The sequence below is a fragment of the Periplaneta americana genome, chromosome 13, assembly GCF_040183065.1.
Source record: "Periplaneta americana isolate PAMFEO1 chromosome 13, P.americana_PAMFEO1_priV1, whole genome shotgun sequence".
Lineage (NCBI taxonomy): Eukaryota > Metazoa > Arthropoda > Insecta > Blattodea > Blattidae > Periplaneta > Periplaneta americana.
The window spans coordinates 38,764,450-38,780,583 of NC_091129.1; the positions used below are offsets into that span (position 1 = coordinate 38,764,450).

The 16,134-nt window shown below is 36.1% G+C and overlaps 1 long non-coding RNA gene across 2 annotated transcripts in view; it reads right to left on the minus strand.

The window, feature by feature from the left end:
* Window positions 1-1,058: 1,058 nt before the first annotated feature.
* LOC138711814 (uncharacterized) overlaps window positions 1,059-16,134 on the minus strand; it is a 37,556-nt gene continuing 22,480 nt past the window's right edge. Inside the window, exons 2-3 of one of the 2 annotated variants that reach the window (XR_011335472.1) lie at window positions 4,360-4,469; window positions 1,059-1,605 (exon numbers count right to left, since the gene is read on the minus strand). This is a non-coding gene — a long non-coding RNA (uncharacterized lncRNA). Of the gene's footprint in view, window positions 1,618-4,359; window positions 4,470-16,134 lie in introns of both variants that reach the window. The other variant, XR_011335471.1, reaches the window with a different exon arrangement.

Consider the following 16,134-nt stretch of genomic DNA (forward strand, 5'->3'; position numbering starts at 1 on the left):
GAAATTTCAAATGGGAGTCGGTGTCAAATAGGGTACCATTTGATAGAGTCTTCAAAACAAACAACTTTCATAGGAAATGTTTTTATGAATTCCTACTCTTTCAATGAGAAAACGTGCGAAAAAACAGTGTCATCAATATTGAGAAATGTTACAATACGAAAATGTAAACAAGACAATTAATGTTGACAGATGTTACTGAAAGACTGGACAATGCCATTAACTTTTACAAATGTTCAAACTGTCTGCCGTTCTAAGCAGCATACACCCGTACTCTTCTTCTAACACTGTCAGTGACTCCTAACACTTCACCGTGGTCAAGTGACTGGAAGGGCTCTCGGATTCGCTGTTTCATGTCATCTCTTGTTGTGGAACGGTCTTGATACACGATGTTTTTTAACCTTCCCCAAAGGTAGAAATCCAAAGGATTCAAGTCAGGAGATCTTGCTGGCCATGCCACAGGACCGCATAAGCTTGTAGTACGTAGGAGGTATTTGTAATCATTCTGAACTTTTAGGTACTTATTTTATTAGTTACAAGAGTAATTGCAAACCTAGAAAAATCTACATACGCAGGTACAGAGAAAACAAAACACTTCCTTCTTATTGTACATTGTTGGGCAAGGCCACCTGAGTTTATTACCTGGATAAGTGCAGTGTACATGTAGACCTGGCAGTAGATATTGTACTGCGATGACTAAAGAAAACACTGCTGAGCGAGCAAAGGGGAAGGGGTAGTTTACTTCTATTCACCCCTCGACGGTGGTGCCGGTCTACATTCAGCCAGGTAATTGTGCATGTGTAATATGTCAACATTAAATGTACTTGTCTAGTTTACATTTTCTTCTCGTAACGTTTCTCAGTATTAATAACATTACCTTTTGGTACATTTTCTCATTGAAAGTGTAGGAATTGATAAAAACGTTTCCTATAAAAGTTGTTTGTTTTGAAAATCTCTATCAAATGGTACCCTATTTAACCCCGACTCCCATTTGAAATTTTAAAGTGATACGCCACTCACACTACTTCCTGTTAAGGCTGACTGATGAAATGAAGCTCAAGTGAAAGTTCACATGCTTTAGTTACAATTTTTTTGTCTCGAAAATTTTAATGCACTAGATTCCGAAATAAATTACTGTTACGGGTGGTCTAAATCACCCTGTATATTGATATCATATTAGAGGACATTGCCGAAGACAACACAGAATAAACAGAATTTTAGCTTTCATATCTTTGTCTATACCAAACACAACTAATAAGAAGTATGTTATGATGAATACAATATTCAGTGACTCGGGGTCATTTTATTTCACCTGATACGAGGACGACAACCATTGCTGTGCTATGTGTCCTTATAACTAGCTGGACCTGCAGTAATGGGGAGGAGAATTGATAAGAAATGAATAAACGGAATAATAAAATAATCTTGGCTTGTAGCTGTATCCCCAGAGGCACGGCATTCTCCAGGATCGATGATGATATCCACATGGGGGGAGGAGCCCGTGTCTGAGCGACCCTCTGGTTCTCGGCGTCATCTGACAGTTCTTCGTTTTTATCCATCTTCCATATTCTCTTTTGTCTTCTTGTCCTGGTCGAGTCGCCTCCACCCCTGCATCACAGACTAAAAAGAGTACTCTCTACGCCTCACTTACGGACAACAAAAGAGAGCTTCACAAGTGTTGCTGTAATTGTTTGGACCTTCCATCACATAAATTGGCAGCATCTTGGACATGACAAGGTGCCCTACTTCTGTCACTTATTCGCGTTTGCATCTATTACGCCTTTTTCTACTTTTCTTTAAATGCTACCTACGCTCATAGAGAATGTTGCGTAATATATTTTTAATGAATTCCAATGACGACCAGCGATAAATACAGGTAACTGAATACAACTAAGTTTAAGGAGTATTATTTTGAGAAAATCAACTCCTTATGTAGATGAAATTATTGGGGATCATCAGTGTGGTTTTAGGCGTAATAGATCAACTATTGATCAGATATTTTGTATTCGACAGATATTGGAGAAAAAATGGGAGTATAAGGGTACAGTGCATCAGTTATTCATAGATTTCAAAAAAGGTATATGACTCGGTTAAGAGAGAAGTTTTATATGATATTCTTATTGAATTTGGTATTCCCAAGGAACTAGTTCGATTAATTAAAATGTGTCTCTGAAACGTACAGAAGAGTCTGTATAGGTCAGTTTCTGTCAGATGCGTTTCCAGTTCACTGTGGGCTAAAGCAAGGAGATGCACTATCACCTTACTTTTTAACTTTGCTCTAGAGTATGCCATTAGGACAGTCCAGGATAACAGACAGGGTTTGGAATTAAACGGGTTACATCAGCTGCTTGTCTATGCGGACGACGTGAATATGTTAGGAGAAAATCCACGAACGATTAAGGAAAACACGGGAATTTGATTTGAAGCAAATAAAGAGATAGTTTGGAAGTAAATGCCGAAAAGACAAAGTATATGATTGTGTCTCGTGACCAGAATATTGTACGAAATGGAAATATGATAATTGAAAATTTATCCTTTGAAGAGGTGGAAAATTTCAAATATCTGGGAGCAGCAGTAACACATATAAATGATACTCGGGAGGAAATTAAACACAGAATAAATTTAATATGGGAAATGCCTGTTATTATTCGGTTGAGAAGCTTTTATCATCCAGTCCGTTGTCTAAGAATCTTAAAGTTAGAATTTAAAAACAATTATATTACCGGTTGTTCTACATGGTTGTGAAACTTGGACTCTCAATTTGAGAGAGGAACATAGGTTAAGGGTGTTTGAGAATAAGGTTCTTAGGAAAATATTTGGGGCTAAGAGGGATGAAGTTGCAGGAGAACGGAGAAATTTACACAACACAGAACTGCACGCATTGTATTCTTCACCTGACATAATTAGGAACATTAAATCCAGACGTTTGAGATGGGCAGGGCACGTAGCATGTATGGGCGAATCCAGAAATGCCTATAGAGTGTTAGTTGGGAGACCGGAGGGAAAAAGACCTTTGGGGAGGCCGAGACGTAGATGGGAGGATAATATTGAAATGGATTTGAGGGAGGTGGGATATGATGATAGAGACTGGATTAATCTTGCTCAGGATAAGTACCACGGGCGGGCTTATCTGAGGGCGGCAATGAATCTCCGGGTTCCTTAAGAGCCAGTAAGTAAGTAAGGAGTACAGATGGAATATGAATTTTAAAAAGTTTTAATTTATTGCATTTACATGTGAATCGGGGATTGCAGAAACAGCACATGTCACTATTTGTGGCGAAATGAGTTTATTCGAGTTTCATGGGCTGTTGATATAGGGCTATCATTCAGTATAGCCGTCTCACATTTGGAGACCTGTGAAATCCTGGAAGCGCGCAGAAACAACTCATGCCAAAGACATGTGCCGACACATAGGTTCCGATTCCAGACAGACATCTACGACACAAGGATACAAAAATTGATCCCACTGAATGACAAATGTCTCAATTTTGGTGGTGAATACTTTGAAAAATAACTCAACATTTACTATATCTGTTCCAATAAAACTTTCCATGAAATTTTTTTCTCTACCTGTAAACGGCCCCAGGGAAACTTACTTTAAGGCCTTGTAAATTGCACTCGAATGACCAAAATTTGTGTAAGCACTTCTTTTGACATTATTAAAATGATGGAAGAAAAAACATTAATTTTTTATTTGCCCCCCCCCCCCGAGAATGTTTGCTTGTAAGTACAAAGGAGAATAAGGAGAATACCTTCTTCATTGGAGTATCCAGACAAAATCGTGCCAATTCAAAGAGAGAAGCTTAATGATATACGCAAACTAATGCGTTACATACCACATGAATATCAAGAATTTTACAGCAATATTCTTCAGCGGACTATTGTGGAAAAATTAGTTTATTTATATGTTGAACTTATGTATTAAGTACACAGTAGGCCAATGCATATATTATGTCTCTAATTTGACAAATAAACTTCAGTTGAACTGAAATTATTATACTACAATTTTGATTCCTTGCAGAAACAGCACATGTCAAGTTAATATATATTGATTTATTTCATTAACAATTCATTACATTCCAATAAATTTGGTACAAAACGACACATCTATTAGGGTTCTGTCTGAAGAAGCCAGTATTATAACCAATGATGTGGTATACCACCAGTAATACCGTTTTTTGTATCTACTGAAAAATTTAGTTTTCATGACATGTGCTGTTTCTGCAATCCCCGATTCAAATACATTTACGAGGAATCTATATTACGGTGTTCAACCGTATACTTCATTTTTCAATCGATTACTTAATAGGCCTACACAAGCAACAGTCACACACACGTTCCGATACAATTTATTTTCAGTACCTACTAACTGTTGGGATGTTTTGTAGAACTGGCTTCCCACGCTGCGGTCGGGAGAGCAGGAAGTCGGCCGGCGGCGGAATGATGCGTAGTTTCCTTGTAAAATGAGAGCACTGTACAAACAAATAAAGAGATGAACAAAAGAATGGATGTAAGGAGAGAACAATATTTTAACCACTTCCCTGATTAACCCGAGAACTCGGGTTGTTAACTTGTGTCAAAATTTATTAACCCGAGTTAACTCGTTTGAGTCCCATTTTCGCTGCTAAGGATTATATCCCGAATATATACGTTTCCATTCTTTCATTAACCTTTTTCTCACTAGATGGCTGCAGAAGTTAGTGATATTGCTATATCTGGTGGTGTTTTTTGTACTTCTTCCTTGCGAGTGGAATTCTATGCTCATATAGCATTCACACACAGTCGTGAGTAGATGCTAGTTAGTTTGGCGGTTTCTGTTTGTGTTTAGTGTTTTTGTGCTGTTTTGTGTAAAGATGGATCAAGTTAGTGATTCCGAAACTTTGATCAGGAATATATTTCTGTAGAAGATTAGGAAATGAAACATCGGTATCAGAAGATGAAGTTACAGACCAACAAACAAATTCAGATCAGTTGATGTGGCGTCTTTTCGACAGTGGTTTCAATAGAAGACATCTGGCACCATTTCTTCTGCACCTCCGGGGTCCCCATTCCTTGAAATTTTAACATTGTTTCTGATAACGATAATTCTCAATTTTTTAAATTATTATTTAATAATGACCTCATCAATATTATATTCGAGGAGACGATTCGGCATGCTAATAAGTGTTCACAGAATGCTGAAAATAATTCGTGGCGACCTACTACAGACTCTGAAATACGTGTACTTTTGGGCATAGTGATACTGCAGAACATTATTCACAAACCTGAAGAACAGCTGATGTACTGGTACAAATATTCAATGACTGCTACACCATTCTTCCCAAAACGCTCTCATATAGGAGAGCAGATACTACTGTCCGGAATGCAATGTGCCACTGTGCGTAATACCCTGCTTTCGAGTCTATCACACGACAAGCAACATTTAACGCCTTGATAACAGCACTGGTATTGTACCTCATAAATTAATCCATAAAAAAAACATAAGTTGGTAAATAGTTCAGGAGAAAATCAAAGTCAAACAACTACCAGAGCTGGAATCAAGGTGCACGAGATAACTCGGGATAATAATTCAGGTATGAATGTATGTCTAGTTCATAGTGATTTTTTAGGTATATAAGAAAATGAGTGATGTACAGTGATTCTGCAATATTAAATTATCTCTTTACGAAAATTAAAATTTGACACTTTTTTTCACAAAACTGGTAAAATATATAGTAAGGGAAGAGGTTAAAGTGAGAATGGCGGAAGAAGAAAGGCTAAATGAATCGTCCCCCCCCCCAAAAAAAGGGGCGGGCACAGGTCCAAAAAATTTAAAAATTGATATTTCAGGGAGAAAATGTTTTCAGAGTATTTTCTGTATGAAAAGGCATATGCCGCATCCAATGGTAGTTGAATAAATAGGAAATATTAAACTTGTTTTCTGAAGAGAGGTTCTAAGTCAAATACTTGAAACTTTCTATTAGATTTTACAGGTTAGAAATCTTGAATACTTATAATGTTTTGGTAACTTATAAACACTTGTGTTCATTGTTGTGGCATAGACACATTGCATAAATTGTACTTTGTGTATTTGTTGTTTTATACTTGATGAAGAGGACGTAGAAACTGCACAACATAGTAATAAGATGGGATCAAATCTTCCAACAATATCAAACATTTTGTGATAACAGAGGTACAATCTCAAGATATTGGACTTTAAAACTTGGTGGCCACTTTTATATAAGAGGAACTGATTTCAGAGCAAACTGCATCAAGAGATATTTCTAGAGACAAAAAATTTGCTTCTGATATTAGAAGTTCGATGCATTTTGGTATGATTCTGAGAAGCCAGGTCGCATCGTGAGATATACCACTGTTAATGGAGCTGTTATAAACAATTTCCAAGTTAATCAAGTAGAGAAAAGAATCCCTGTCCTCACCACCAAAATAGCTTCCCCCAAATGAAATTCTTATCAAAAGACCAAAATGAATTATATAAGGAAGATTCTCCGCTACCTACCTCAGGAGCGTGAGGAATTCTACACTGAACTATTAACTGGCCCACAACTAAAGATGATTAAAGTAGTCAGTGACTGAATATCTTGTACAAGTCAAAAATTTTAATTATTTATAAACACCACACATTGTTACTCAAAGTTGTGCTTGTGGCATATGAAGGAACAAAATAAAAGGAAACCGCTAAAAAAAATAGTTTAATAAACCCTATAGCAGCTTATCTTTTTCTCAGCTTCCCACAACTTTTAAAAACTGAACTTAGGACTTATCTCTTTAGGACAATTTAAATTGTATTTTATTAACGGGAGATTGAAGAATTAAAAGTAGCTGTAACAGAAGAAGAATTGATGAACGGTTTTTAGTTCGTTATTTAACAAGAGAGTGAAGGGTTGAAATTAGCTCTGACGGAAGGCTGGGTGGATAGTTTTTAGTTATATAATGAGAGAATTGACGATTAAAAGTAGCTATTACAAAAGGAGGTTGGGATGAATAGTTTTAATTAGTTATTTAACGAGATATTAAAAGTGTTACCTATGATGTAAAAAGATGTGTGAATGATTTTTGTCGGATATTAAACAGAGAGCGATGGATTAAAAGTAGCTATAACAGAAGAAAAATGGATTAATGGTTTTTAGTCTGCTATTTAATGAGAGAATGAAGGATTGGAAGCAGCTATAGCGGAAGAAGAATGATTTTTTTTTCAATAGAGAGTTATCGTACCCTCCTGGTATGCTAGACGTTTAACGCCATCTTGACGTCATTGATGAAAAAGTCAATCAGAATCATTCACCTCACGTTATTTCAATAGAGGAACCCGCTATCTGTAGCCGGATAACGTCTACGTGAATGAAGTTTACCCTAGGCTTAACCTGGTGTTAAAAGATGGCATTTCGTTTGAGATTTACCACTGTGGATAATATTCATCTACTGAGAACAGTTCGAGATGGATAAATTATTCAGGCCGAAATACAAGAAGGATCAGGAAAGTATTTTTGTTGAAATTCCAACAGATAAGAAGATTGATTCGTGAGTACTCCGCCAAACGAAAATGCTCCTTTGTTCAACTCGTCGTAACTCAGTAACCAGTAAATATTTTGAGTAACGACAACTTTTAAAAGTAATTTTCTTCCTTTCTGTACATTTCTGTCGCTTTGATCCCCCATCTAACACGAAAAAAAAAATTACGGCTTATCAAAGTTTATTCTGAACAGATGACATCGAAGTTAGTATATTTTTTTTCTTATTTTTCAAAAACGATTTTCATTTCGAATTTTTTCTGTGTCTTCCTTAGACACTGAGCTATCAAATAAAAAAATTACAGCAGGATTGATTGACTATCATAGCAACCAAGGTCTCTAGATGTCGCTGTCGAACTGCTCTTAATCAGGTCCTCCCATTCCACTAATGTCCGCCATCTTTGCGCCATCGGTTGCTGTTGTCAAGCAGAACGTTCTCCGAAAGTTATCGAAATATCTGTTTTGGAAACTTATTTTATGAAATATATAAATTTAAATACAAATTCCTTCCACAATCCAACCATAGCGCAATGTAAACAAACCTGAGGGTTGGCGCAAATATGGCAGCTTGCGAAGACCTGACTCAGCGACGGACCTTGATAGCAACCACGACATGATAAATGATAAAGGAGCGGGAAATATCGTATAATTATTCTTTCCAAAGTTTTACGTACGTTAACATACGTTACCAAATACGTCACTACTGACGTCAACATAGCGTTAACCGTTTATCCTACCAGGAGAGTGCGAAAACTCTCTAATTTGTTATAACGAGAGCGTTAAGAATTAGAAGTGGCTATAACGGAATAAAGGTAGGTATGGTTCTTAGTCGGTAATTTAACGAGAGCGTGGTGGATTAAAAGCGGATTTGAACCCTGCCCCCTTGACTTCTAAGCCGAGCGCGATATAACTGGGCCATCGTGGCGAATTTATTCCCAATATAATATTGTTTGACTTCACACTGAGCTCATCATCTTTCTCCTTTTCCAATAGTTAATCGAGATATTTGATTACTTCTTCAAAGCTTCACGCACACTGACGTTTCTCACGGCCGTTTTCTATACCTCTGGACATAACATACGATTTGGTAATGACAGCAAAGCAACTCTCTGAATCCTCCGGCATGATTTCATTTCCGTCGTGTACCGTAGCTACTTGGAAGTTGGAAGAGCACCTTTACGTGGTAGAGGAATATTAATTTATGATTGTGGATAATGGCATTCTGTTGAGAATTTCCATTCTCTCGTCGCAGTATTTCAAAGCAATAACAGCACTGACATTCTCCAGTATCATCCATTTATTAATTGAAAAATACTGTAGCAGAAATTTTCTTTGATATTGGTATATTTTTATCAATATTTCTCCCTTTTCATTTCCATCTTGCCCAGAATAGGATTTTATTCATTACTGTGTTTTATTTTTAACTGACTTCTTAAATTTGTGTTTATTTTTTGTTTATTTCATTTTCTTCGCTATGGATTATATCGTTCTTCCAGATCTGCAGCTTTAGAATATAAAAGTATCCGTATTATAATATTGCTTAAAGGGAAACTTCACTGAAAATCAAGAAAATTTTCCAAAAATTTGTATTTGCTATTTTACGTCTTTAGAATGTAGGTCTATATTTTAATACCCCAAATAATTTTAGTTCAATTCTGATTACAAATATGTTTAAAAATGTTTTTAACTTAAGCCTATAAGGAGGTATGCATTTTTAAAGATATGCCAAAATTATTTTTTCATCAAATAATTCTTTATACAAATCTAGTAACTTTTTTTTTTTTCAATAGTTGGTTCCCTGAAGTTACGAGATGAATGTAGCGGAGGAGAATTTTAATAAGTTATATGTTACATAAGTATTCATTTTACTTTTAAATCTACTTTTCCATAAGTTTATTTTTATTGATTTAATACCAACATTTTTATGACAAATATTAGTATTAATCAATCTGGATGAAATTTTTACTTTATGTATGTATGAGCTAGTTGCATGTTTCTATGCATTTATTTTGTAATAAATACTGCTACTTTATTTTATTAATATTTTTTCATGAATTACAGGAAAAATAACATATTCAAGATTTCAATTTTTAAGTGAATAAATGAGATATTTCATAAAATGAATGCATAGAAATGTTTCCTTAAAAGCCATTGGTAAGTAAGTAACAAACTGGTACTTCCAATGCAGTGAAACTCCTATTTCACACTATTCAGGACTCATGGACCAGGAAATAATTTAAATTTTAAATAGTTAAGTAGTTAATACAAATATTCATATATATGAGGCCTCGCTGTCCTCATTAATATTATTGACTATAATAATCAATGACTATAAGTAGCCATTCTGTAAATATCTATTAATTTGAGAAAAATTCGTTCCGGCACCGGGAATCGAACCCGGGACCTCTCAGCTCTACGCGCTGAGCGCCCTTCAGCACGCATAGCTGAGAGGTCCCGGTTTCGATTCCCGGTGTCAGAACGAATTTTTCTCATATTAATAGATAGTTAATACAAGTTAATATAAATATTTGTAGTGCCTATTTTAAAATTTATAGTGCCCATTTAGACTGCCTAAAGCGGATTTTTAATGTCTAAGTGCCCTTAGCTTAGTAATAACTATAAAACTTTAATTACAGTGTAAAAGAGACAGCAAACCTACGGAAAATGAAAAAGACCGGAAACAGCTGACATTAATAGGCAATTCCCACCAAAAAAATAAAAAGTAAAAAATTAGGCTAGAACGTAAAGAACGTAGTGGGAAAGAAAAAAATTCATTAAATGCCAATTGTGACAATATATTACATCATCATCATCATCTTCATCATCTACATAATGGATTAGGCCTATTGGCCTCCTCCGGCATCTAGTAACTTAAAGCTGTCTAAAAATGTATTACATTGAATAAAATGTAATTTTTATTAAAGACATATTTAGGCTAAACTCTTTGGAATCAAAGTTACATTGTCAATTTTTTACCCCTTTTTTTATTAGCCTATGTATGTTTTTTTTCTTTGTTGTTAAGTTTAACTCAATTTTTGTTTTATTTTGAGTTTATAATTTTAGTAATAACTATATTTTCGCCCTTTCTTTCTTTCTTTCATTCTTTCTTTCTTTCTTTCTTTCTTTCTTTCTTTCTTTCTTTCTTTCTTTCTTTCTTTCAGTCTCCTTTGGAGGATCGATGTCAATTTCAAATACAAATATCACGGGGAAAACTGCTTCGTTTCGCTTCTATTGATCTTGAATTTTGAGCGCATGGTTACTAAAACAAATCACTTATTTCACACGTTTTTAATTTCCACTGATTTGTATTACTATAATGCTTAATAAGTAGGAACTATGAACAAATCTGTTTCATAGCATTAAATTACATGGAATAACGCTTATGACCCCATTTATCAGTTGGCGCCAGAGGATTAGAACTGCAATATACATATTGTATGCCATGTACAGCTCTAAGCTTTCCAGATTTATATTCATAGTGTGATATATGTATATTAAGGATTTAATAACTAAATTGTATAACGCGGAAATCAATTAGTATTTATATGTGCATGTGTGTGTGTGTGTGTGTGTGTGTGGAGGGGGGGGAGGTTGAACATTTCTATTCGAATTTGTAATTCGCATGTTGCTTTATAATGATGCAAGCTTAATTTTATTGGCAAGTATTTACTGTACAGTAGTATACAAATTGTAAAACGTTTATGCTATAGGAAAATAACTAATTGTAATAACTAAGGCCCGGGGGTTTAGCTACAATAATATTACAACAGGTTAATGGTGACGGGTTATACCCATCTGTATCTCGTAAACATGAAGGAGGGGGGTTGACTAGTAGACTCGCTTTCAGTCGCTCACGTAATACATACAACCAAGGTCAAGGGCAGCCTACTGTCTTCGCGCTAAGAGTTGGCGCGGGGAGTAGATAGACGGGACGGGGGAACTTTACGCTACACTCTGACCTGAAAACTTCAGTCCACTTACTTGGCTACAAGTGAACGGAGTCAGACAAAAATTTCCGCATCTTCGGTGTTGTCGCTATGACTATCATTATCACATTTTTCAAAATTGCTGGAGTATGATCTGTCCATGATAATCGTCTGTTTATGTTCCAGCCGTGTATATTAATTCGAATCTCTCAACAAAGCCATTAGCCCCACCGCCCCCATCCTGATGGACAACAATGAGTGTTCTGGACACATTTATGGTAGTCAAAACTCCCGTAACATTTTTATCGTGCCAGCACCTGGGAAAAGTTAAATTGGTAGGCCTATCTATCCGCATCTCGTCCATATACAAAATCGGTTTTTCCACTTTCCTAAGCTTTCTTATTTGCTGTAGATATCTTCACGTATTCTAATTTACAGTGATTCCTCTTTTTCTTTTTTGCTGCACACTTCTTCCACCTGAAATCCTTTTTCTTCAGTATTCGTCTTAATGTTGTCTTTCATTTCAAATCAATTTTCTCTTGTAGAAGGGTATAAGTTTGTTGCAGCTTGGTACTACTTTTTTTTACTTGTTATTTAACGACACTGTAATAACTACTAGCTTCTTCAGTGTCGATTGAATTGATGATGGCGAGATGGTATTTGGCGAAATGAAACCAAGGATTCGCCATAGATTACCTGACATTCGCCTTCCGCTTGGGAAAACCTCGGAAAGAACCCAACCAGGTAGTCAGCGCAAGCGGGAATCGAACTCACTCCCGAGCGCAACTGCAGATCAGCAGGCAAACGCGCTACCTCCTGAGCTACGCCGGTGGCCCTCTTTCTTTTTCAAATAAAAATTCTCAATTACATCTTTTTTTGTCAATCTCCCGTCGAAGTCATCTACATTTGCGTTTCGGTAGTCTGGACGTTTCCGTTTTTTTCTTTTTTCTCCCTCAGGTGTCGACAACACACTTTCTTCTGTGCAGTCTTTCATTTCATTCCTTATGCGCTGTATTGTTCTTGTGGAAAAATTAGAGTACTTTTCTACCTTTGCTGTAGGTTTCGTAAGAGGAATGCAAAGGCACTGTTGTTCTTTTTCTTCATCACAGAATTATTTTGCACTTCTAATAATATTCCTTTCTTCGCTATAGATTGTCAATCCTTGTTTCCTCTTTGTCGACATATTTACAATAAACAAAAAACTGTTATAAACCTAAATAACAGTATACAATAACATAAATTCTATTAAATATATTATTATCAACACTATTAACACGAAAAGCAAAGGATAACTAAAGCAATACAAAGATTTGCGGTATACTGAAAACAATTGTCTTGTTGAAACTAATAAAACACTACAATAAAAACCGCACTATTATTTTCACAAAGTCGCAAAGACTCATAGACAAGTGCAGTAGATGTTTGTGAAACAGGAATATTGCAGTGAACAACGCGGTGCGCATGCGCGACTGTTTCCCCTCCGCCCCGTCTAAGTACTTCAGGCGACTTCTCCTGGCGTGACAACAGTAGCTAACGTAGTGAACTGACGGACACAGCGTTGTAGAATAAATTTCACATTTAATCGTAAATTATACAAACCAAATATCTTTTCCAGTAATATGAACGTAACTATACACAACATATGCATACCCCTCGACTCTACAGCACTGTAAGCATCACCTCTACGCAGACGATTTACAAATCTATATCCATACAACCCCTGACTCACACAATGACGCAATACACAATCTTAACGAGGACCTTGAATCTATATCTGCATGGGCCAGAAAGTTTGGTTTGACTCTGAATGCAAGAAAATCACAATCAATTCTAGTGGGACATCAACGTCTATTATGCAATATTACTCCTGCTCTTCCAGTCAAGTTAAACGACACAATAATCCCTTTTGCTTCCTGTGTTAAAAACCTTGGAGTTCACTTTGATAAGCATTTAAACTGGAATAACCAAGTAACCCATAATTCCAAAAAAGTGCTTTCCATACTACATTCTTTAAACAGCATTCGAAAATTCCTTCCGCTATCACTCAAGAAAATACTAGTGGAAATACTAGTAATGCCCCACTTCGATTATTGTGATTTTCTACTGACTGACCTCAATGTCAACCAGTCGCAAAAATTACAACGTGTTCATAATTCTTGTGTTCGCTTCGTCTGCGATGTCCGTCGCGCTGACCACATTACCCCATCCTTCCAAACACTAAACTGGCTACGGCTTAACGAACGTAGAAATTTTCATTCTCTTGTTCTCCTTTTCCAAGTCCTTCACACTTCTACACCTACCTACCTTGCCTCCCGTTTCAGTTACCTGTCATCATATCGTAATCTCTTCACACGCGCGCAAAATAGCCGCATACTAGCCATACCAACACATAAGACATCATCGTATTCATCATCATACACAATCTCGCTCTCGCGCTTGTGGAATACCCTACCCAGTGACATCATAGACTGTCGGAATTCAGTAGCGTTCAAAAGCAAACTTATTAAGCATTTTCTTACTACGTAGAGTAGGTTTAATTTTTATTTAATCAATGAAAGAAATGCTTCTCTCTTCTTAACTTTTACAATAAACTGTCTAGCATTTATCAATCAGTTAATCTTTTAGTACTTTGATTTTTATTGTATTTGTAAATTTAATATTAATTGTAATTATAATTGTAATTGTATTCTTAATATTGTAGTTGTAATCCCCAGGTAGAGGGGAAGAAAAGGCCTGATGGCCTTATCTCTACCTGGTTAAATAAATAAAAATAAATTAATTAATATTAGCAATGGGCAAGTAAATGAAAAGGTAATTGATTGTGACTATATTATGCATTATGTGCATATGCTTTGTTACAATGAATTACAATATACATTTTGAAGTTTACAATTGGAAAAGATCTTCTATTCTCCTCCAAAGATGATTTGTGTTGGGAAAGATTTCTCTCTCTACGTCGCATGACATGACGGGGGCAAATTTAAATCAAGAAGAAGTATTAGTGTTTCCTTTATGTGGGTTAACATTTTGGTCTCCTCTAGAACATTCTTGTTCATCTCGAATAGCAGAGAGTTGAAAATCCTACATTTTTCTGGATAAAAGGTATTGTGTCTGTTTGAACTGAAGTTAAACGTTCAAGGCACATTTTCCTCTCTCTCTGTGTTTATGTAATACAATATGTTTTTTTATGCATCTTAGTTTCGATATGTTGTTCTATATAACATTTATGGTAGCCCCCTCTTATTTTTGTTCCACACAACTTACAAACAATATTCCGACCATCAGAGGAAAAATACTCACTGCCATAATCTGCCACAATAATTGTATCTGTTGTAACTGTTTTCGGACGTCCCCGCTTATGCATGATTTGATTTCACTTACAGCGTACGGGTACGCACACAAAGAACGCTGGTTTCCCGGTTTCAGGTTACCGGCGCCGACACGCGCTTACCCGCGCCAAGAAGTTCTGCATGTTAACTAATGAGGTCCGAACAGAAAGGATACAGGTTCGTACTTGTCAACGCGTACAACAAGCGCCTACAAGTTTACCGGAATGAATCTTTAATTCCTGCTCGCTGGTTGTTGACGCCTGTATTCTGTATTATCGGTACACAGCAGAAAGTAAAATGAATAGTGATGCATTAATTGCTGCTATTTATAATAATCCTGCTGTATGGGATAAAAAAGACAAGTACCATAGCAAAAGGAATGTAGTAATTGTTTAGTCAACTGTCCGAAGACAGGTCTGAACCTCACAAGTGATACAAAAAGCATAATTTATTAGGCAACTAGGCCAGGAGATAATGGGGTAGGGTGACCAGTTCCTTTCCCCCTCCATTACATACATCGTTGATTAGTGAAGAATAAAGTTGTTGGAAAGGGATAAGTGCAGAAATGAAGCAGGACGGTAAGTAAAATATCTCAAGATAAGAATAGAAAATGTTCCACAATAATTGAGGGCTTTCCAGATTAAACATCACGTCACAAAAATGTATTTTTAAAAGGTTTATATGATTCTAATGGGGAAATTAGACTACTGACTGTTAGAAACCTTTAAATGGGGAATTTCTTAAAAATATTTTACAAACATTTTTTTCTATAGGTAAGATGGGATTACGTTTTTAAAATGTTTTCTGAAAAATCTTATCGATTAATTTGATAACTTTTATCTTCCAACACTTCAGTTGTTGATTTGATTGCTTACGAAATGCTACATTAGAGCTAATTAATTCTCACTTATAATACTCTTTTTAGAAACAAAGCTGAGGATGATGTGGGCGTATAGGCTACTATAAGAGATTAGTTTGCAGTCCATTAGTGTAATATGTTTCTAGTCAGCGATGTATGCAAAGGATGGGAAAACGAACTGTCCACCCTATCCCTTTATCTTCTAGCTTAGTTGCCTCATGAGTGATACCTTATTGGTGTCACTTAATGAGGTTTATACCTGTCTTCGGACAGTTAACTAAACAATAAACAATTTGCCGTCAAACGTGGGAAAATTCCACGTTTTCGATGTGCAGATCCTGGTAATTGCAGCGATCACATAGTAAAATGATCACATTTTTGAAGCTATGAAGTTCCTCAACATGTAGTGAAGCCCAGGAATTTGAGCAAAGTGTCTGTAGCTCCTGGTAATCCAGACGAGACACATTTCTCGGCAGCGACTGAATTCGAAGACCATCGCAGTGCAACACCAT